At 41.4% G+C, this 24,921-nt stretch overlaps 1 protein-coding gene across 8 annotated transcripts in view; it reads left to right on the top strand.

Moving 5' to 3' along the window:
- The window catches only part of RERE (arginine-glutamic acid dipeptide repeats), a 3,515,893-nt gene that overhangs the window by 2,679,490 nt on the left and 811,482 nt on the right, over positions 1 to 24,921 (top strand). The gene's annotated exons all lie outside the window — the stretch shown is intronic.

The raw sequence follows: 24,921 nt of genomic DNA, 5'->3' as shown, positions 1-24,921 counted from the left end.
GGTAGGTACAAAACTGTACTTTTGTGGTTGCTTGAGAGTTACTATTAAAATAGGCCCAACTAGTACTGTATCCTATACTATTTGTTTGGTTTGACCTGTTCTCAGGTTGGGGAGAGAGGGAATTTATTCCTATCTTCCTTTTTAAAACTCTAAAAACGTAAGGTATGTTTCTGCAGGGGGGAAACAAAGTGCAACACATGAAAATTGTACTGTATTTCTTTGATTTTTTTTTTTTTTTTGGCTGGTTGCTTGAGTTCCGGTTAACTGAGAGTTTACTGTAGTGCATTTTGAGAAAGTGTCCACCCAAGCTAATTACTTTGATAAAACATCCCTAAGAGTTGACCTTATAGGACCTAGGAAGATGTATAGACCGTAATCTGGCATTCAACCAACATATAGCCAAGATAGTAAGAAAATCATTCTTATGTTTCCCCACCTCATAAGCAAGAGTATAGCATCCAGGTTCAAGGATGTTATAGTACCACTCTACTCGGTCCTTGTCAGACCCATCGTTGAGTACAGTCCCTCCTTTGGGATGTACCTAGCTAGGCTCTTGCAACAATTGGAACACCCTCAATGGTTCTTCACCTGTAGAATCCAGAGTATGAATAGCCTGACCTATACAGATCGTCTTAAGGTCCTATCTGTTTAGTTAGTGTCCTACAGTTTACTGAGAGGCGATCTATGCCTAGCATATAAGGCATCCTTGGATCCAGCTCTGATTTGGTCTTTTGCACATCTGCAAGACAAACATCACCAGAAACACTAGATCTAAGGACCTTAACTTTGTCTGCAACCTAAATATATCCTGCTGGAGGGACTGTCGTGTCTCAAAGGATCCCCACTCTATGGAATAAGCTTCCCATCTACGTAAAGCAGAGTTCATCCCTGACCCTGTTCAAAAGAAACCTTGATCATTGGATGGCAAATCTCAAATTCATACCTAGCCTGTCCCCAATGTCTTTGATGGACAGAGGTCAGCAGTAAGTAAATTAATCCTCAAGTAACTTACCCCCCACAGAGATCACCCTTGGCTACCGTCTTAGTAATATAACCCCACTAGAGGCATCTAAGGAACTCTGGGACAAAAGTGGGTTGTCGGTTGGCTTGCATGGCTCGGATTGTAAGCAATCTAGTGGTTGTTAGTCTACTATGAACTTGTGACTGTTGTCTTTTTTTTTGCAGTATTTTATTAGGAAAATAGCGTGGTAACCCATGCCACTACGTACAAGTAATACAAGGAAGAAAATGGCATTCTTTTTTGCCACTGACAGTATTCCTTGCTAATTGGAAAGTAATGCACACACAAGAGTTTTGCACTTTAAACATGCGAGTTTAATGTTTGCAGTTGAAAAGGAAGGACCGGGATCAGGGAGGAACGTGGATGGGAATTGGATCTGAGAATAGATTGTTTAGATTTAGTGCAAGCTTGAAGAAATGCTGCTTCATGAACAAGAGTGGAAGGGCTGTGGAAAGCATGGCTTGAGTGCAAGTCATCAAAAGGGGTCAGGGATGCCTAGGACTGCAAGAAAAGGGCAAGTAAGCCTTGTGTGTTGGTGAGGTGTCTGCTTTAGGGGCTGACAGTAACAGGTGGACTTCAACCGTAAGTCTTCTTCTGTCAGCATTTTCAGCATTTTCATATTTAAGCATTTTAGTTATTTTATTCCATTAATGTATTATAGATTAATGTTTTTCTTTCATTTCATTTACTGTGAGTTCAAAACAGAGACTTATTGTGAAGTGTTACTGTATGTAGTTTATTACATACCTCCATCAGAAATAGCTTGTACTGCATCACATATATGTGTGGAGGTTGTAAACGTAACTCAGATTCTTTACATTTCATTGGAAGCCATCATTAATGGTAAAGGCAGCTTAAAATTTTGTGCGTCTGTGGAGACAGTTTTGTCCCCTTAGCCTCCCCTACTGCTGTTCTTTGTAGTTGGCTCAAAGGTTGCTACACCTCCTCATTATTTAGCAAGACATGGATTATCCCACCCCCATGACACAACTGTGTCTGTCAGAGAAACTTCATAACTGCCAAACTGCCACTCGTATAGATACTTGCTTCTGGCTAGGGCTGACCCTCAGCTCTACAGAACCTCTGCTTGTAAGACCTTAGTCTTACAAAGTTAACTGAGTGTAGTTGTACTGGGAAAATGTTATTAGTTTTAGTATTTCTCTCTGCTCAAACACACACACACACACACACACACACACACACACACACACACACACACACACACACACACACTATATAATGTAACTTAGGATCTTGTATTAGTGTCACAACATTGTGCTGACAGAGTATTGTAAGCCTATGTACTGTGATCCATTTGGTCTGTCCAAACCTCCATGGTGTGTGAGCTTATTAATTCATGGCTGTCTACTGTCCACTCTACTTTCTCTCTGACATTCTGTGCAATTAGTCTACCTTTCTGAACAAGCACTAATATTTTATTGCTGGTTTTGTTGTCATCTGACTTAAGGAACATAACTTTTTCTCCTGTAGTTAACATTGTTTGGGAACATCAATATTCCATAACCTTTATGAATGTTATGCAAACAAATTATCTGCTCAGCAATAATTTGAAAATTGTTTTAATGGAAGGCTTTCGATTAGTTGTAGCATCAGATTTGTTCTACAGTATTCTGGTTGGTGCATGTTAAGTCTATATTTTCATCTTGTGTGCTGTTGTTCAGACAAAAGAAATGGCAAAGCCAAAAAGAAAGCATTTTTAGGGAGGGGTTGGTAAGTGGTAATATTTGGGTGTTTTCTTGCTTTCTTCACCTTTTCACAGTAATTATTGCTTGTTGTATTTGACATTTCATTGGGAAACATGCTCATTTTATTGTAGGAGATGCTTCTTTTGGAATAATTCATTTTTTATGGAAATTAGCTGCTGGATGCTTTTAGATGTCCCCGGTATTAAACTGTTTTCCACTTCTAATCACGTCATCAAATACAGATCTTAAAAAAGTCCATCATTTTTGGTCCTTTTTTTTTTTTTTTTTTTTTTTTTGCTACAAGGAGCACAAATAACTCCGTTATTAAGAATTCAGCAGGCAGGAGGTGCAAGGTCTAAACTTTAATGGCAGCATCAGATCTTTTGAGATTTAAGGGGGTTGGATCTGGGAAGAGCTTTGACTCATCTGCATGTAACTACAGCATCCCTTGTTGTCCTGATACTTTTGGAGGCAGACATCACCAGCTCCTAGGTTCCTGTGATGGGTGTCTGTTCTTTGCTCTGCTGTAGTATGAGTTCTCCTTTCTAGACATCATCCCAAGCTTTTTAGTGTAGGAGTTGGAGAGCTTGGCTACCCGATAAACTTACCCATTGTTAGTCTAAACCTGATGACCAAGGGCCAGAGTCCTGCCCTAATAAAGTTAGCCCAAGCTTCAGCCACCTTTGATTGCCATAGGTTTATCAAGGAGTATTTTGCAGATTGGCACAGTTTGGCCATCTGTGTCAGGGACCACTTAGGTTCCTAGCTAGTTTCTAGGCAAGTGGTCTGGGAGACCATTGAGAAGCCTAGTCCAATTTCTGAAATGTACCAAAAATGATCTCTAATGAAGTGGCTTGTACAGTCACATAATAAGAAAAAGGGGAGGGGAGCTGAGGGAATCAAACCCTGCACTACAGGAAGCAGCTTAGCTCATAGCTTTAATCCATTGTCATAATTGCCTGACTACTGCTCCCCAAAAAAGTCTGTCCCTCTCCCAGCTTTTCAGACTCCCAAAGGGGATGAGGATGAATGACCTGGCACATTGTCCACAGGTCTCCTCTCCCTCTTCTGTTTCCTGTGCCACAGATGATGAGACTATCTCAAGTGGGTCCACTCTAGGAGATTTCTCCTTTAAAAGGGGCTGTTAAGCTGATAAAGTAGCACTTCAAGTGGGCCTCGATGAAGTTCCGAGTTCCATAAAAAAATACTAACATCTTTAAATTGTTAAATAAAGCCCACTGCTGTACCTCAGTTTTGCAGACTTTTGAAGATGCCGTTTAGCTGACTTGCTTACAGTCAGACTGCCAGACCCTAGCACCTAAGAAGCTGATCAGGCCATACAGGGAAGTGGAACATTTTAAAAACATCAATAACAGTTCCATGGCTCAGCATTCCATAATAATATGAGCAGTGTCTTAGATTTTTGGCAACCTTCGTCTTTAGATCAATAATTTATCAGGCCCACACAATCAAATATCAGTGGGACATCCTCAAATAAATCAAAGAATATGGCCTCAGAAATCCTGGAAGAAACCATTAGAGGTAACATTTTCAGTCTTACTGAAATGGTCTTTAAAGTGGCGAAACATTTTATCTAATAGGAGCATGATGCTTTTAATGCCTGTAGCAGTGGCACAACTAAAGGCACAGTGATTAACGGGTATGGCTAGGTTTAGGATAGGGCTCTTCCATATGAAGGTAATGGGCAGTTACTGGGCACATCCCTGGGCAAGCATTTTCTCCCCTTCCCCCTTTCATATGAAGTCTTCAAATCTGGGAAAAACCATAGAATCTGATCAGATGTATTACGTTCCCATTCTTAAATATAGTAGTAGCTACCCTTCTAAGTAATGTTCTGTTTATGGGAAATAAAATTTAAGCAAGAAAAGCTTTTGAAAAGAAGTAGACCTGGGAAGGTAACCCAAGAAGCAGGGGTTAAGACTCATAACATGGCAGAGGAGGGAAGGAATATGTTTTCTTTCTCAAGATTTATCAGATGTCACTGACTGTTCTCCCATGCCTAATCTACCCTTACCCAACTTTCTTTGCATTATTTTCTCCTCTCCTCCAGCCTGGGTAAGTGGCTGTCCTACTTTTAAACTGTCTGGTTTTCAGTAAAAGTTGGCATGTGGGTATGAGCAGTTGTATTATCACAAGAGTTCACAGCCTTTCTTACATGTATGTTAATGTCTTCCATTCCTCCAGAACATTGAGGATCTAGTTAAGCCAGTTGTAGATCATCCTTTTCTCAGGGATCATTCAAAGAGTTCCACTAGAAAATAAGTAGAGGGTTTATTGCAGGCTTTTTTTTTTTTGGTTCCACAGAAGGAAGGCACCTGGAGACTTATTCTAGACTTTTCTTGGTTGAACAAATACCTGAAAGTAACCCAGATATTGCTGCCACTGCTATTTCCACAATTGCTTTTGTGGATATTAGATCTCGTGTCTGCATACCAGCACATCGCAAACAATTTCTAAGGTTCAAAGTTGGGGATAATTTTTCAGTTTACTTTATCTGTCTATAGCTCCCTGTATATGCCAAATGTCTAGCACCAGAGTGTAGCCATCAATGGATTCAGGGGAGTTATAGTTAACTCTGCATGCTAATTGCCATATTTTGGTTACTTCCATATCAGAAATGCAGGGGGCTGTGGAATACTTCATGTGCCTGTCAGTGAAGCCCACTACCATGGATTGCCAAGACATTTATTAGTGCATTGCCTGGACAGTGGGCAGAGGATTTTTTTGTTTGTTTTTGCCACAAGACAGGATCCTACAGTTGAGCCCATTTCTTCCTGAACTTCAGCCAGTAGATGATAATTAACTATTACTGATGACTTACTACTTGACAGCATTTATTGTGTGTCTATTCCTGGCAGGGATCCATACAAGAAAATTCCAGTAGTACCTTAAAATGCTGTGGGAGCAGCACGTGTTCCTTTTGAACAATACTCTACCCATTATTCCCCTCCATTAAAGTGGAGTTTAGATGATAGTCTCTAAAGATAATGAGTCACGGTATGCCGTTTGTGGTCATAGAAGGCACTAGTGTAATAAAAGCAGATGCCTTTGCATTTGTTTGAAGTCCCACATGGATCACCTCATGTTGCATGGCAGTCTGTATTCTTCCATAGCTGAGACAGCCTACAAATGCAATGGTAGTAGCTCTGAAGATTTTTTAAAGTGATGCTGTGCCCAGGAGCCCTGTGAGATGTGGTAGTAAATAAGGATGATGAAACACAGTCTTAACAGGTGCATAGGTTAGTGATGATGATCTGGTGCAAAGCTGTGTGTCTAGACCCTCACCTCTTAACAGGTGCATAGGTTAGTGATGATGATCTGGTGTAAAGCTGTGTGTCTAGACCCTCACCTCTTAACAGGTGCATAGGTTAGTGATGATGATCTGGTGTAAAGCTGTGTGTCTAGACCCTCACCTCTTAATAGGTGCATAGGTTAGTGGTGGTGATCTGGTGTAAAGCTGTGTGTCTAGACCCTCACCTCAGGCATCCTCTCTTTTCAGACCTGAATACCATAGCAGACCAGGTGAGTAGATTCAAGGCAACTAGTCACCAAATGTAGACTACACCCTGTGATTTTCTAGGGCTGTCCCACAAGATGGAAAGACAAATGTCCGTTTTCTTTAAAATAGAACTTCCGTTGAATATTTGCACCCAATAATCACTGGGGGGGGGGGGGGGTATGAGCTAATGAATACCTTCACCATATCATGGTATGGAGCTCTTATATTTTCAAAGAATACCTGTAAAATGATGTAGAAGGTAAGATTCGTACTCTGTCACTGCAATCCGTATATTCCCTGTTAATTCAGATGACTAGAGAAGGACCTGGAAGTCTCCCACAAATGTTTACCATAATGACCCAGGAAGAAATGTCACCGGTATATCCTTGCTTCAAGACCTGAATGTAGTAATTTGGCTCCTAAGGCTCTTGAAGCAACACTGCAGTGGAGCTCTGAAAGTTTGCACTGTAAACTTCTTGATAGAATCAAATTGTCCTCACATTTCAAACAAATGTTTGTCTCTTGAACCGTAGAGATTACTAAAGGAGTGAAAATGGCAAACTCTTTAACACAAACTATTTTTTTAGTGGTAGTATTCTTTAGGTTCTAGGTGTGGAAATTGATGTTGTATATCACAGTAAACACAATGACTGTTAATTTGTAATATTTAGTAAACACCTTACAATATCTCTGCAACCACTCAAGTTACACAGATACTGTCAGCAGCATTTTGTTCACCCAGCTGAGAGCTTTCATATGAGGCTAAACAGTTTTGTTAGTGCTGCATGGTTGTTGAGATATTTAGAAAAAACATTACATTTATGACAGTATAAATAAATATTATGTGCACATAAATTAGTATGTGTTTACCTGCACTAAGCAAAGGTCAGATATCACTAAACTTTGTCATTGTGTAATCTTTGATGAAATCTTTTAATACTGTGTATGTAGCATGGTTTTGGAATTCTTTTCCATTAACTGCGGAAAAAGACTATTACCAAAAATACATTCATTAGTCATTTTTCCATTCATAGAGACCCATTGGAATTCACTCTATTAAACATTGTTTATACTAGAATTGGCACTGTCCATTTTTTAGTGTCTTTCTGGATGTGCTTACAGTTTCCTGTTCCCCTACCACAGTTTGTATCACAAGCGGCTGGTCTAGTAAATGCTTACAGCTGTATAAGTATTTTTTAGGTACAGTATCATTCATCTTTATGTCCAAACTCATATTTGAATCCTATCCAGTCCAAATAACCAAACCTTCTGTTGCTGCGTCATAACTCTGTCTACTAATACCACCAACGGCTCCGAATCCTTCCATTACAGCTTCTTAACTTTGCCCTCCATTCAGATCTGGTGTTAAGGGAACGGGGTCTGCTGTGTTTGTAATTTTCTCTCCTCCCGATTGGCTTAACAAGTCAGTCAGCCTTGTAAGTTCTTTGACAATAGCCAGTTCGGAACAGACCTGGTTTAATTTGTTTCGCTGAACTGGAGAAAACATTGACTGAATTTCTGAGATATCTTACTGTCAAAGTAATCAATACTTTCCGTATCGTAACTATACGTAAATTAAAAAAAAAATCAGTTGCCATATTGAGATGCTCCACACAATTATTAATAAAAGCTGCTGATCCTTCTCATAAGATGAATATATCATTCAGGAATCTTACATATAGCTTTATGTAATCCTTGTACTCAGAGATGAAAACTGTATTAGTTTCCCAATCTAGCATTACCATATTAGCATAACATAGTGCGCAAGGTGCCCCCATGCCCACCCCCTTGATTTGCTTAAAATATTCTCCCTCAAAAAATATAAAGTTATAATCTAGGACAATGCCCATTAATTCTACTAATATCTGTATCTTGTCATTAGAATAATTACTGAATCTTGTTAAGCTACTCTGGAAATGCTCCATACCTTCATCCCTTGGTATACTTGAAAGTAGGTCTACAGCTCTAGTTAAGAAAATCAACTCTTTGGACCATATCTTTTTTTAAGCCTACTCAAAAAAAATGCCGAGTACTTGAACAAATGTGACAACTTCCCATTGATTTCCTTGACCATTCTATCTATGTATATCCCCAAGGTGTATGTTTTAGAACCCTTTGCAGGTACGATTGGCCTAAATGGTGGAGCAGGTGTACTCGTGTATTTTTGGTGTTCCAGATATTGTTGGAAGTTTAGGTTTCTCCACTTTCATCCTTCCATACGTCTCAAATGTAATCCTCTGCTTAACCACATATTCTTCCAAAAAGAATCTTTTCTGTGATGGCCAATATTCACTTCATTCAAAGAAACAGATGAGTACATATTTATATCTTTTATTCTCTCATAAATTGATTGTTCTATTGTAATGTAAAACATTTAACAACACAGTCCTCCCCTCCCTTGTCCATCTTCATAATTTAGACACTCCTATCATTCATCATATCTTTAAATAATTGCTTTTCCTTATTGTTTAAATTGGTGTAATGATTTTATCTATCATAAATCCTCAATTTTAACTGATACAATTCTTCTGTGATTGCTTTTTCCAAAACATTTAAAGTAGGGTGTAATTGGGGCTTAAATGGTTTTGGAATTATTTATGCAGATATGCATAAACAATATTTGACATTTAGAGGTGTCAATAGGATGTAACTGCAGAAACACTGGGGTCGTCACTCAGTTGTAATGAGTTAAGAAGGGGTTTTGCTCTTAAAACCATGTAAAACATGTACCACCACCATGGAAAAAATTTAAGTCTTTCACCTTTTGAGGCTTGCTTCTCAGTGGTACTAAAAGTATTTGTCTTGGAGAACTTTAGTTTAGTGTCTGTTGGCTTTGCAAGAAGAGTCTCTGAATTTAATGTTCTGATGTACAAAGAACTATACATGGCCTTCCGCATTGATTCGGTGAGCCTTATGACTAATTCCTCCTTCATGCCAGAAGTGGTAGAAAAAAGGGAGAGGAGTTGTATATATTCTAGAGTTTCATACATGGCTCAGATTTTCCCTAACAAGGTTTACAGAGTTCAAGCATTCTATCAGTCAGTTGTCATATTTATGCCAGTGTCACTGGATAGGCCCGTCTCTGTGCAAACAGTGCTTAAAAATGGTAGTAATGGGAAGCATCTTGAGGAAATCGTTTAGAGCACATTCTACCAGAAGAATGGCAATCACAGTAGTTGTCTTTTAAAAATGCATAGGCTCAGAGTATTTGTGAGGTAGCCGCATACATAGTTTTTTCCAATATTCTTAACTAGATGTCCAGTCGAGGAGCATGACCGACTTTGCTAGAGCTTTCCTTCAGGTCCTGTTATAAATTTCTTTTCCCCATGGTGGTAGCTGTAGTAGGCCTCTTCCCATAGAACAGTAATTTTACTGAAGCAATGATGAAGTGCAGTTGTATAATTATGTTTACCTTAACTGTAAAGTGTTCAGGTAGGGTCACTGCTGGGGTATAGGCTGCCACCTTTCTACCTTGTTCTAACAAGCATCTTTCCTTTGCCTGGCCAGAGGCAAGAGGGCAGAGGAGATGAGACGTTCAGAATGCCTAATTTACAGAGCACTCCCCTGAACTATTTCCTTTCCTTATCTGTAACTGTGGGCTTTATAGACTGTACAGGATTCACTTTCTTGGACCACTAAGACAGGGCACAGTTGCTGGTGGCCATCCAGCTGTAAAAGAACTGAAAATTGCAAGGACTACTCTCCCTTTTAAGCAGCGTCTGAGTCTATAGGTAGAGTTGTAAACCATCTTCTTGCTAAGGATATCAAAAAGGAAGCTGGTAGTCGGACAGACACATGCCTACAACTAATGTCAATGGATAAAGCATTGTACTGAATCAATACCCTTATGAAACTGAACTTGTTCATTAAAAAGAAAGACTTTGCTTTCCTTGTCAGATTCAAATATGTCCCTTTGGTTTAGGATTTGTCCTGCAAAGCACCAAAGAACTGTTTAGAGTAACTTAGCTTGCACTGAATGAAGTGTTGTATATTATATGTTTTTTAGTAACACTTAGCTTTGTTTGGGTAATAAAATCTACAGTTTCGTGGTTCAAAGATTACTTAGTAGGATTATAATAGTAGTGTCATGTGTTCTTTCTGTCTGATAGCTGTTTTGACCTAATGAAAAGCTGACTTCTCACAAATGTGTGGCTTGTACTATAAAGTGCCCTGGCTCTCTGTCTTTGATAACAGTGTTGTGAAGTAGTTAGAAAAATAGCAGTGAAAAGCCTGGGCTCCTGGCGAAGTATGTAAGATGCAGTAAAGCCAAAGCATCACCACATGGCTGTTCTGTTATCCTTCAAGCTCTGATTAGCCTTGCTTCCAATAAGCTGAGCTTTTATGCCCTCCCTCCCCCCACCCCACCCCCCCAAGACCTTCCTGAGTATTAGGTTTATTTCTTAGGTTAAGGAGACCTGTTTTAACATAAGAAATATATGAGTAGTCTGCATCTCAAAGAATATGTAGAATTAATTTTACAAAATACGTACTGTACAATACTACATCGTTGATTTGACCACTGTAGTTGGCAGTTTACTTTTACAAGGTAGCATAATTACAGTCAAGTGTAACTTTATTGCATGTGTTTTACTTCAAAAAATGCCTATTGTGTGAATATAGCTAGTTTCTAAAGAGGCCTTGGGCTGCAAATGCAAAGTATGCAACTACCAGAACACCAGACATCCTGGTTTAATATACATTGGCGCTAGGTTGTTCATTTATTGATTCTAAATGTGTGTTCTGAAGAAATGCATCCAGTAATTCACAACCAAAAAGAGATTCTAAAGATGTTCTGCCTTAACTGAAAAGTCTTCAAGGAATATGAACATCATTGTAAAATCAACATTTTTAAGAGGATAGCGTCAGTTGCGTGACATTTCTTAGTGTATACAACATGATCTTTTTCCTTCCCATTTTTATATCCTTAATGTGTTCTTGTAGTCTCACCCTAAGTTTCCTTTCTGTTTCACCTTTATAATGTAGACTACCGAATGGATTACCCTATGGTGTGATGCATATGATGTTAAAGAAAGGCTGTACTCCAGTTATGAGAGTAAAATAAAATGCCTTTTTTTGCTGTTCTGGAAACTTTTGACAGGTGAATAAGATCCCCTGTGCAAGCTGGCTTTGACTGTATAGGAGGTAGTTCTTCAATTTCACATGACCATAAAGGCATTTAAAATCCTATCACGAGTTAGTGGTGGAACAGCTCAGCTGCATGTTCCCATGAATGCTACAAAGGGATGTTATTCTTGTTAATTTTTTGCACTATTTTCGCTGCCCACAGTTGACCATTAGCCACTCCCAGGACATCTTTTCATTAACCAGGTCTACAAAATCTGCGTTAGCCTCCTCCAGTCTAATCCTAACCTGTGTTTGGACCTAAGAGGAGGCCACATGCCAGGATGGGTATATCCATCCTCTACACATGCACCATCAAGTACTTGAGCCACAGATTGACTCCAGGTCACCTGGGGTGTAGTCATGGCAGGCTACGCAGGAATGTGTTTTTTTTTTTTTTTTTTTTTTTTTTTTTTTTTTTTTTTTTTGTTTGTTTTTTTCAGATAATTTTCTGGTGGAGTGTGCCAGAGGTTGAGATTGGAGGGCTGGTAGGGTGGCAGTGCATTATAGGAAATGGAAGAACCTAAGCCTTGGAGCCAAAGAACTCTTATTTAGGTGCTAAACTCAAAACCATTTGGATATGATATGCCCATTTGTTGAAACAAACAAAAGAAGACAACACTGATCTAGCATTATGCATTTAGCAACGTTGTTATAGCAGGAGGTTAGCTTTGATTTAAGTGTGTGTGTACTGGGATGGGTGAAGCATATGAGAAGGCTAGAAGTAGATTTGCTTCGGCTAGAGTTTTTCTTGCTGTGCCTGTAAGGTTTTGTTTTGCCCTGTAAAGGGAGCCTAGTTTCAAATGAGTCTTTTTAATGGTATGCAGAATATGGTGGTCAAATTGAAGTTGGTCATCCATCACATTGCCTAGTAATTTGGCATGGGTTACTATTTTAATTTTAATGTTGTTTGCTGATGTTAGTGATTGTTTTTAATTATGATTGTGTTTGGGTGTGAAGAGCATAAATTGTAAGGTTTTTGGGGATTAAGAAGCAAAAAATAATTTTTAGCCAATTTTCAACAGATGAAAAAAGGTTTGGGTGATCTCTGAGTCTGAATATTGTTGGGCCTATACATATTAAAGTTGAATCATCTGCGTATTGAACTGTATTAGCTTGATGTATGGTATGTATGGTACTACAGAACGTATTTATAAAGATGTTGGACAGAAGGAGTCCTAGTGTTGAACCTTGTTGGACTCCTGTGGTAACTGGTAGAACTAGTGATTAATCCTTTTGCCATTTAATGGCTTGTTACCTTCCAAACAAGTAAGGAACTATGTGAGGGGAGATTGGGAGAGAACAGATCAGAGTTCAGAGAGTAGATATTGCTGTGATTTAGATAAATCTAAGAACATATTAGACATTTGTTGGCCATTATTCCTGTGTTGGTTTATAGTGTTTGTGAAGTTTAGGAGAATGGCAGTTGTACTATGATGGGGTCTAAAACCATGCTGTGTTTTGCAGAGTAGTTTTAAGTTTAGGTCCTGTTTAAACTGTGCATTTATACAATTCTCTAGGACTTTTTGACAGTGGGGAGATGATTGCAATAGATCTGTAGTTATTGAACTCTATTGATGCGCCACTTTGTGTAATGGTAGAATTTTGCCAAATGTATGGACGTATTTTTCAGATATGGAGACTGGAAAAGCAATAGCAGCAGCAGCCATGGGGAATTTGTCAGAAGCTAGGTGGGTAGGTTTTAGTTTAAGTAAGAGCTTTCTAATGCTAGAGGTTGATATACAGGGTTGAAATCAAATAGATGAGGGGGCAGTATTGTCTGTATGAAAAAAGTGTTAAATTGAATGTGGATTGAATCAGTAGTATTTGTAGTTTTGGGGGTGGTTTGACCAGGGTGTAGTAATTTAAGGATATCCATAAGAGTTTGGAGTTATTGTTGGATGTTGTAGGTTTGCTTATCCTGTTTTCTGTGATATTTTGTGAGGTTGCAAAGGTATCTAAATTGTTGAAATGTGTTTTGTGGTTTACATTTATTCCACTCCTTTGAGTTTTTTTCTTGTAGTTATTTTTTGTTTTCTTCGTTAGCAGTGATGCTGGGGTTGGATTTGACCCTTTTGCTCTGGACACGGAATAGATTAAGAATTTTTAGGAAAATGTCAAAAGTGTGAGACTGCAGTGTCTAGAGCAGGGATTTTAGTATATTCCAGCTGTACTTTGTTAATGTTTTAATAACCATGTCTCTGTTGAAACTGGTCGAGTTGCAGACCTGGTTGTAAATGATTTGTTGGTCTTTGGTGTTATAATTTTTAAATGCACAAGTTGCTTGATGATCACTTATGCTGTCCGATAGGCATGCAGCTGTCATTATTGGGTTAAAGCATGAGCAGCACAAGTCGAGCAGATTTCTGCACAGCAACAGTGGACTGATGAGAGACCAAGTCCCTAAAGTGGAAAATTCTTATACCCAGAGTTTCAAGATGATGATGCACATAGATCTTGCTGCATTTCTTTCTAATTGGATTCTTCACTGTTTGGACGTTTCTCTCTAATTTTTATTTATTTATTTTACATTTGTTGAGTCCGACTGGATAATGTCCATTTTCAGCGGAGGCCTGGGGAGAAAAGCTCCTAATTGTCCATTGGACTGAGGATAATTTTGACTGGACATAGTATGCCTGAATTCTCCCACTCATAAAACATCATCTTTATTCTGGACTTGGATACTACAGATAATTGTCAGAAATAACACCAATTGTCACTTCCTTCAAGAATGTAGACTTCAACTTTGTCAAATTATATCCTCACATTTCAAACAATTGATCTGATGTTAATCTTCATTCATTCCTTACTGAGTCGGCCTTATAAGAAGTTTGTGCCAGCCAAATACTCTCAAGCTAAGCATTTACCCATAGTGCCCCTCTCCCTGATACTTCAGATCTCATTTGCTGCATAGGCGAAAAGCCATGTCAAGCCAGCTCTCAGCTAAGTACTTCAAGTTTTTTGATATTTAAATCATTTCCTGAATAATTTTCATTACTCTTTCATTGTTATACCTTTCTATAGTCTATTGCTAATTTACCCATTACTTCCTATCTTTATTTCAACTACCTGCTTGGTAATTTTCAAATACCATTGGCAGTATGGCCTGTTTTCCCTTACCCTCTGAGGGTAAAATTTTAAATACCATTATTGGTATTCCCCCTCCCTCTCTATCTTTAAAAAAATATAAATTAATAAATTTTCCTCTATCTTGTATTACTGTTTGGGCTCCAAGCTTATGTTTTGTGGTTATTTTGGGTATATTGTTTTTTTTCAAAAAAAGGAATGTCAAGTTTCAAAACGTGCGACCAGTGTGGTCACAAGATGACAAATTGTGACTTACATGTGTCTTGTGTATATTGTTTGGGGGTTTCTCATCTTTCAGTTCAACCTCCTTGCACCATTTGCCAAGGGTTCAGCTCTCAAACCCTTAATGAGAGAGAAATAAGTTTATCTTGAAGTGCCTTCTTAAGTCGTCCTTCTCAGAGGCCATTTCTGCATCGGAGGCCTCACCACCTCTTAGAAAAGAGCATACATTTAGACATGACCGTACTGCTAAAAAGGGAGGGGGAGTAGCTGTTCTCTACAAATCCATGCTAGAAATGACCATTGACATCCATCAACCTTTCCAAAATACGAATGCTGAAATCATTACTACTAAACTACACATCAATAAAAGCAAAAGTATATATATTATGTGTCTACATCCCCCTGGGCAAAAGCACACCAGTATTTGACATACTAAACTGGCTATCAAATAATTATCCCAAAGAAACCATTGTACTCGGAGACTTTAATATAGACTGGTACTCATGCTCCTCTGAACCCCCAACTTACCACATTAACCTTTATGGTTTCTCACAAGTCATATCCTCCCCCACCAGGATCACTAAACCTAACAATAAAGAAACTATATTAGATTGGATACTTAACAATCACCCACTCGTGTATAAATATGGAACCTTGCCCGATGACATAAGTGGTCACCATCTCACCTATATTATCAGACAAAAGGCTGAAATCCACAAACAACCCACCTACAAAACAATCAGGAACAAGAAAAATTTTAACCTTAAGAATTTCCAAACAGACCTTAAACTTTGCAACTGGTCAGTACTTAAGCGTCTTCCACTAGAGGGAGCTGTAAAATACTTAAATACTAAATTCTTATCCATCCTAGACAGCCGCTCTCCAGCTCTTACCATTGGGACTAAAACCAAAAGCACCCCATGGCTTACAGCTGCAACTAGGCAAACAATCTTACTAAGAAGTAAAGCTTGGGCCACTTGGTGTGCCTCAAAAAACCTCACAGATCAACTCCATTATAGATAATTAAGGAATGACACAAAAAAATCTATCACTACCAACAAAAAAAACTACTATCATAACCTACAACAAAAACACCAGAACAAACCAAATAAATTCTGTGCAACTCTAAACACACTGCTCCATCCAGGACTATGTACCACCCCTCTCCCCTCAACTTACAACTCAAATTCTCCAGCAGAATGAGCCAACTCCTTCAATAGCTTCTTTACAGAAACGATCCAAAACCTAGCCAATAACTTCTCCCCCAGTGCACCAAGTCTATCAGCCTCTACACCCATTACCCAATCCACCTTCAAATTTCAACCAGTCTCAACTTCATTTATCCTTACTCTAAAAAAACTAAAACCAACTACCCTTGCCGCTGATCTACCAGCAGATTACCTACAAAAAGCAGCAGATGCTGTAGCCTACCCTATATCCATTATGATCAACCGATCCATATCTGAAGCTACCATTCCCACTACCTGGAAAGTATCCCATATCATTCCACTCCACAAGGGAGGCAAGTTGCACTGACATCTCAAACTACAGACCCATAGCAATACTCTCTCCTGTGGCCAAAATCCCAGAAAAATGTATCAAAAAACAACTCCTTGCCTATCTTCTTGATAACAATCACCTGTCAAACTCTCAATATAGCTTCAGACCAAACCACAGTACCACCACTGCCCTACTCTCCTTCACCAATGCCATAAATCATAACCGCATTAGCAATAAACTCTCCTCAGCCATCTTCTTAGATCTTTCCAAAGCTTATTACATGGTAAACCATCAACTTCTCCTGCAAACTCTAGAAAAAATCTCCCTAGACACCCATGCTATACAGTGGTTTAAGTCATGTCTGGGAGGTAGACAACAGGCAGTCCTGTGGAAAGATAACTTATTTTACCCTCTTACTGTAACACTGGAGTCCCCCAAGGATCCATCTTAGAGCCCCTCGTAGTTTCCATTTTCATTAATGACTTGCATAAAGTAATACCAGACACTGCCTGTATTCAATTCGCGGACGACTCAACCCTAATCTGTTCTTCTACAACCCCTGAACTACTGGCACTATCTCAAGACACATTTAGCATAGTTGAAAACTGGCTCCTGTATCGCCGTCTTGTACTAAACCCCCCAAAAAAACTAACTGCTGCTGTTCTCCCCATCTCGTAACACCTCCTCTCTAGCCTTCTCCATTACATCTAACAATGGCACTATTATCTCACCCAACCCCTCAACCAAACTACTAGGAGTTATAGTTGACTACAACCTAAAGTTTGATTTGCATATCGACCACACCATCAAAACAGTAAATAAAAAAAACTTGGCTCTCTACATAGAATCAAACCCTTCTTAACTCCCCTAGCCAGAACTGATGTTCTTTGTGTTTCACTGTTGCAGTCATCACATTAGGGTTATCTGCCTGCAGGTAGCCCTCAGCCGACCTGAATACCAGAGTCTTGGGATTTCTGCTTTGGATCCTGTCGCTTCTTCCATGACGTTAGGTCATCAGGGGTATAAAACATCCAGCCGACGCCATTACATCAGTCTTTCTTGCTGTGCGTGCAGTGCCTGAAGCAGAAGCAGTTCGCAAGTGCCGGTCGTCCGACTCCTGAAATTTTCGTTTTCGAGTTTCAGACCTGAAGTCTTCAAAAAGATAAGTACCCCGTTGGGGATACTTTTTTCTTGCTTTAACAGATGTCAGAAAAAATTAATAATTGTGTTGCCTGTGAAAAGTAAATACCTCATAGAGATTTTCATTTTCACTGCGTCACCCGTTTAGGCCCAAACCACGATGTCTCTCGCTGTTGGTTTTGTGCCTTGTTCAACGCCTGAACTATTTGTCGTCGGGCTACTTTTGTAGCTAAATACTTTCGTTCTCGATCTCCGTACGCTGAAATGGCTTCGTAAAAATGTAAGGATAAAGACAGAAACAGACCGCATAGGTCCAAAACTACCGACGACGCTTCCGTTAAGCTAGTTGCCAGTCCGCCGGTACTCAGTGAGGCACTTTCCCAGCCCCTGATAACCGCTTCTACAGATTCGCAGGCCTCTGCTGAGACCCATTCGGAGTCCGGTATGCCGTGAGATGCTTCTTCAGCTATGGAACCTGCGGATGTCTCTACCTTGGATGGCACCGGAGCCACTGAGCAGGCACCGGCTTCTGAGGGGTGTATTCAGGCCTATGGATTTTCATATTAAACCAACTTCGTTTCAAGCTAAAAATACCAAATTCCTCAGGCCAAAAGCTCACACTTCACCTAGAAAACCGACGACCAAAGTGCATTCTCAGGCCCACATGCCTCAAAAACAAATGATTAGAATGGCTGAAGACCTTATTACCTTAATTAGGGGAAGCCAGCCTTTCCTCTCTGAGACCTAGAACTGATTTTCCTTCTGATTCTTCTGATCAGGAATCTGATATCTCTATTCCTTCTGACTACCAGGATTTACCCTTATCTACTTCTGAGGATTCTGATGCAGAGGATTCCATTCCCTCAAGAGGATTTTTCTTTTGGTGAAACCTTGCATACCCTTAGGGAACATTTCCACTGGGAAAGCCAGGACTATTCACAGTCCAAAAAGAGACTTAGGGAATTCTTAAATCTGCCTCGGCACAGGCCTCTAGCTATCCCTCCTTTTCTGGAGATTGTAGATGTTTTCCTGGAATCCAGCCTTACCCCAGACACTTTGCCTACAGCTCTCTCAAATTCCTCTTCAAGAATCCTACTGCGGATCCAGAGACCAATGCCCAAGGACCTAAAAGCAGTAAGGCTACTACTGCCAAGAATCCTACCCCTTCTGACAGTGATTCTAGGGCTTTAGACAGATTGGGTAAGAAGGAATATACCTCCAGTACTCTGGCCATTAGGGCTTTAAATTGCCAATTTCATATGTTAAAGTATCAGCAACATATTATGGGACTACTTATACAGAAAATTATTTTGATTCCTGACTGTGCTGAACTCAAAGATTTACAAGAGTTAATGCATTCTGCTGACCAAGTAGGTAAACATACTTTGCAATGTGGTTTTGATGCTTTAGAAGCATCTTGCAGGGCTGCTGTCACTGGGTCTGTACTTAGAAGGCATGCTTGTCTTAAGGAACAAAACTTGCCAGATCATGTTAAGGCTAAATTACTGGATGCACTCTTAAACCAAGACCGCCTTTTTGGCAACAAAGCGGAAGAAGTCTTCAAAAGAATGGAGGAAAAAGCTAAATCTATGCAAACTGTTAAAGATTTCTTACAAGTACAGCCACCTAGATTCAGTAGACACTGGCCTTCAAAGAACTGGTTCTTTCCAGTCCCTTTCAGGCCTTCTATGTCCAAACCCAGGAGCAGCAGCCTACCAAGACTTCAGTCTCAGGCTATGCACAGATCTAAGCAGTGGGGGGGGGGGGGCTCCCACTTCCAAAGCAGGGAGTAGTCAGCCACCCCCCCTATGGAAAAATTGCACAATGACTTATCCTCAAGTCTTCCAAGCCTTGCTCAACTACTTGCACCTTTAGGAGGAAAGCTTGCCCTGCATGCAAAAAACTAGGAATTCATTACCCAAGACAAATGGGTTTTAAGCATAGTTTCCCTAGGATATATAGATTCCACTTCCACTCTCTCCCATCCCCAAGTGGATGGGCAGACCCCCTCCCCCCAAACCAGTGGGCGGAGGCCCAAAAACAAGTTCTCTCCTCACCATCAAGGCTATTCAAACTGTCCCAGCAGGGCAAAGGGGGCAAGGTTTCTATTCAACACTGTTCCTGGTTCCCAGTAAAGAAAACTCCTGGTGTCCTATCCTGGACCTCTCTATCCTCAACACCTTTCTGGTGGTTCCAAAATTCAAAATGCTAACTTTTCAGCAGCTTCTTCCTATGCTAGCCAAGGATGCCTGGCTGGCAACCCTAGCCTTAAAAAGCTTATTTGCACATCCCATTAAGGGAGTCTTGCAGGAAATACCTATGCTTCAGGGCAGGCTTCATGCACCGTCAGTTCTCTGCACTTTCCTTTGGCTTATCTACTGCGCCCAGGGTGTCCACAAAGTGCCTAGCTCCAGCCATTGCATTTTGCAGGCAGAGAAATATTCAGATTTTCCCATATTCAGGCAGAGAGTCAGGACTTGCTATTACAGCACCTGGCATTTGTAAAGAGACTTCTAACTTCACTGTGGTACACCATCAGTGAGAAAAAATCACACCTAGTACCCTGCATATGAGGAAACCTCAATGGTATCTAAAAAGTCTATGGTGTCAGCATTCTCAGGACCTGGAAACAGTGATTCCTATCATCCCTTGCCTAAGGGCAGAGTTCCTTTGGTGGGCAGAGGCCTGCAATCACAACAAGGGACTCCTTTTCACTCCATCCCCTGCCGCCCAAACCCTAACAACAGACTTATCAGACTATGCATGGGGGGCTCACATGGCAGGGCAGTGCATTCAGGGCAAATGGAACCCAATATAGATGCACCTGCATATCAATCAAAACGAAATGTTAGCTGTACAGAATACTCTGACAGCCTTCAAAGACCTTATTCTTCCAGGACAACTATTGGTAAAGACAGACAACACCACAGCTATGTGGTACATAAACAAGCAGGGGGAACCCATTTCTACCCACTGCAGACTAGCCATGGCTCTGTGGAACACAGCCTTGAGCAACCAAGTGAACCTACAAGCTCAGTTCCTACCAGGCAAACTAAATTCACTGGCAGACAACTTAAGCAAAAATCTCATGGACCCACAAGAATGGAAACTGCAACCCAAAATATTCAAGCTCTTGAAGAACAAATGGGGGACTCCAGAGGTAGACCTGTTGCCTCCCCTCAGAACCACCAACTGAAAATGTACTGCACCAGAACTCCCTACTGTCAAGCTTGGAAAATGGATGCCCTGTCCTTCACCAGGGAAGGCCTCTGTTTATGCCTTCCCCCCACTGCCTCTCTTCTCAAAGGTCCTGTTAAAGATCAAACAGGACAAGCCAAGGACAATTCTGATTGCACCGGACTGGCCACGCCAGCACTGGTGTGTGTACCCCCTTTTGCACAGTCTGACAGTGCTGCAACCATGGCACCTGCCTCAGACTCATTCCCTGCTGTCCCAGCAGGCAGGCCAGATTCTGTACTCAGCTTCAAACCCTGAACCTCACAGCCTGGCTAATCCCCTGAGCTCACCTGTAGCAACCCTCAGTAAGAAGGTGCTGGATGTCATTCTTGAGCAAGGAGGGCTAGTACTAGAAAATCCTATTCAGAAAATTGGAAAAGATACAGTTCCTGGAGCCAGACTCAAGGGATGGGCACAACGGTGCCCAGCTAACCTCATATTCTAGATTATTTAAAAGAAATGCTCCACAAGGGCCTATCTTTCTCGTCCATTAAGATTCATGCCTCAGCCATATCAGCACATTACAATACTGAGCCCACCCCTCTTCTCTCGTCCACTGCTAAAACAATTCCTTAGAGGAATCAAAAATTTAAGACATCCCAGGAGAACTCCCCACTCCAGCCTGGGACCAAAACTTTGTGTTGGAGAAACTTACTCTCCCCCCCCCCCCCTTTTTGAACCAGCTGCTGCAGCAGAGTTGAAATTTCTTTCTTGAAAAACAGCTTTACTTCTAGCTATCACTTCTGCAAGAAGAGTGTCTGAACTGCAAGCCCTTATGGCAGTGGAACCCTTCATTATCTACCATGCGGACAGGGTTTCCTTCAGGACTAATCCATCATTTATGCCCAAGGTGGTATCTAGTGTGGCTCTGAACCAGTCCATTCATTTGCCTACCTTTTTCCCTAATCCCCAGGATAAAGGGGAAAGGATATTGCATTCCCTGGATGTGCACAGACAGCATAGATTCTATCTGGACAGGACTAAGCCTCTCAGAAAATCTGACCAGCTGCTAGTCAGCTTTGCTGCAGGGGCAGAGGGAAGGCCATTTCAAAGCAAACCATTTCCAAATGGATAGCACATTGCATCCATTTCTGCTACAAGCACCATAGAAAACATACCCCACAGGGGATAAGAACACATTCCACCAGGGCTGCATCTACCTCTACTGCTTTTCTCAGAGGAGTCCCTACCAGGGACATCCTAGAAGCTGCAACTTGGAGCTCTGTACATACCTTCATCAAGCATTACCACTTGCCTGTCTTTTCTAAATCCAGAGCTGGATTTGCCACAGCAGTCTTACAGGGCCTCATTGCTAGCCCTAATGCTCCTTAACTGCCTCCACCCTTCCTTAGCTTTAGGAATCAACCCAAATGGGATGACTGCAACAGTGAAACACAAAGAACTTAGTACAGGTGTGTACACTTGCCATAAATGTAGATGTTCGCGTGTATTCACTATTGCAGTCCTGGTTACCCTCCCTCCAGCCCCCTGACAGGGAGGGTGGCCTAATGGTTAAGGTGTTTGCCTTACAAACACAAGGTGCAGGGTTTGAGTCTCACAAGGGATAATTGGCTAAGCTTAAAATGGCTCGCAAGGGCAGTTAGCTTAGTAAAAATCTATGAATCTATGACTTCTCTTTACTTTTATCATATCCTTTTTGTTTGGTATAGTTTATATCATGTGTATTTGCTTTTTGCTGGGGGTGTTCCATACCATGTAATTGCTTCCTGTTGTGGGGGCACCTGACATCTGCGGCAAGAAAAACTGATGTAATGGCGTCTGCTGCATGTTTTATACCCCCGATGACCTGACGTTATTGAAGAATCGACAGCATCTGATGCAGAAATCCCAAGACTCTGGTATTCAGGCTGACTGAGGGCTACCTGCAGGCAGATAACCCAAATGTGATGACTGCAACAGTGAATACACTCAACATCTACATTTATGGTAAGTGTACACAACTGTACTTTCTTGCTCGCACGCATCTCCTATCCACACTTCTCTACACCTCCCCCCTTATTCACCAACTTGAATAAAACCTCCCTGAACAAGCTCACAACCTGCTTTCATCACATTGCTAGATTTGCCTCCGCCTCTGCCTATAGGACCCATCATTGCTACAACCACAAACTATTAAGCTGGCTTGAACTACCTAACCTTCTACTAACTAGCCAACTAATAATCGCCCGCAAGATTCTCTACCAGCCAGAACGGACACCCGATCTTAAAAAACTCTCATCACCCCCTACCATAACCTTAAAACTCTCCGATCCTCTAACTAAATGTTAGCTTTCACCTTCAAAGCGAACACCTCAGCTGGGGAAGCTCATTTGGTAAAGTCTGGAACTCTCTTCCTACAGAACTAACCTTACAACCCTCTCCAACCCAATTTAGAAAGAACCTTATTCAATACTTCACTTTGCGATGGCAATGTCCTTGCTCTACCCCTGACTCCCCACACTTTACTACTGTGCACCCAATTAGGGTCTCTTAGCAGTGTCTCTGAATCCTAACCTATATTACTCTGTACTAACGTGCTTAAGTGAAATCTAGAATGTATTTTTTGTAACCTACAAAGAAACACACAAATATATATGAACCTCTTGAATGTTGGGCTGGGAACTTGGACAATGAGCTACAAATATATTGTATAACCTCTTTCTTGAATTATTCTAATAGTGGGACGGTTTCATTATGTGAATACGTAAAAATTTCTCATGAAAGTATTACTGTATTGTATTTTACAGAGTATTATGCTGTTCTGTCTTATGTCTTCTGTATGGAACTTTTCTCCCCGGGCCTCTGCTGAAAATGGGCATATATCCAGTCAGACCTTCCTGGTTAACAAATGTAAAATAAATAAAAAGAAACCACATTCGGTTCCTTCTTCACCCTCTGGTGATAAGAAACCGAAACCAAAGCAAAAAGTTCCGAAACTGACCATCGGCTCCAGAGCCGAAATTAGCTTCTACTGCATCGTCTTTGCTGCCATCTTCAAAAATTGAGTTGGAGCCTGCTACGGCACCAACTATGTCTATGGCTCAGATATTCCCTAAGTTACAAATTTCTGCCTGATTTTGACGTCGACACAGATCATGGCACTGACCATATCCACGACACCGAGCTTGCCTACAGTGTCTGTTCCATCTGCACCCATACCTGACATTCCTCCCATACAGGTCTCCAGTCTCGAGACCGTGGCGCTGATAGAGCACTCTGCACGGACCCGATATTCCCCTATGGTGAATCCTTTCTTGGGGCAGCAGTTGAGCCCTTTCTTAGAATGTCCTGACTCCCTGTCGGGGTTATCTACTAGATCGACCAGGAGCCTCTCAGAATTAGATGTGGTGCGTCTTGTGGATCAGCTGCCGACCAGAGGGATTGCTACACCTGTCAAAACTCCCTTCCCATCTGGATTTGGGAGCCTTTCTCCACAGACTCCAACTTAATCTCCTCCTTTGGCTTCAAAGTTCTCGGCACAGACTCCTTTTACAGTTCCCATGCCTTTGGTTCCGCTGGTGGATCTCACCGTGGATCTGGAGCCAACCCTTTGGCCTTCGACTCATTCGAAACCGGGTCTTCCCTAGGTTTGTGATTGGACTTGCGGGCCCTGGGGTGCCTGGCACGGTGCCGTTTTTGGTTTCTGCGGTGCAGTCTACCACGGTTCCAGGAGCTACTAACAGTACTGAGTCCCTTTGGGGCTCTGTCCTTGCCTTAGGAGTGGGTTTGTCTGAGTGAGGTGTGACCCCGGTTCTGAGGCTGTCCATCTCTGTTCGGGGCTCCAATCCCACTTCAGGCAGACTTGTTTTCCAGGCGATGGAGAGGGCTCTTGTCTCTGTAGACAAACCATCGGCGTTGGAACACCAAATATGCCTTTCCTCTGAGCTGCAGCTGATACAGACCACCACATTGGGACATAGAGCACAAGAGCCTCAGGATACCCCCGCAGGGTGCCCCCACTTCGGAGTCCTCATCAGAAACTCCCGCTGAAGTACCACATAAGAGGACGTGCAAGAAGAAGCATGTGAACTTCCCTGTGGAGTCCCTCACCGAGGATACAGACTACGATGAAGGGGAAAGGGTCCCCACAGTCACCCCCTGATGATGTCTCCTTTGGAGACATCCTGGACATCTTAATACAGCGGGGTGATTGAATGTCCTCCATCCCCTCCCCCGATGAGTCCGTATTCCTTCAGGCCTTTCGTGCTTGACCCTGTACTTCCTGGGTGACCCCCGCCTGCAGATGAGCTGGTCCAACCAACTCATCATGCACAGCACATGGAAGAATCCTGATATTATTGAACCAATCCCACAGAGACCAAACAAGTTTTTGTCCCCTTCCAAGCAACATCCTCACTGGTCCAAGG

This window comes from Protopterus annectens, chromosome 2.part1 (genome assembly GCF_019279795.1).
Source record: "Protopterus annectens isolate FY-2018-M chromosome 2.part1, PAN1.0, whole genome shotgun sequence".
NCBI lineage: Eukaryota > Metazoa > Chordata > Ceratodontiformes > Protopteridae > Protopterus > Protopterus annectens.
The sequence above is the reverse complement of the archived record's forward strand: the minus strand, read 5'-3'. Positions and strand labels throughout refer to the sequence as shown.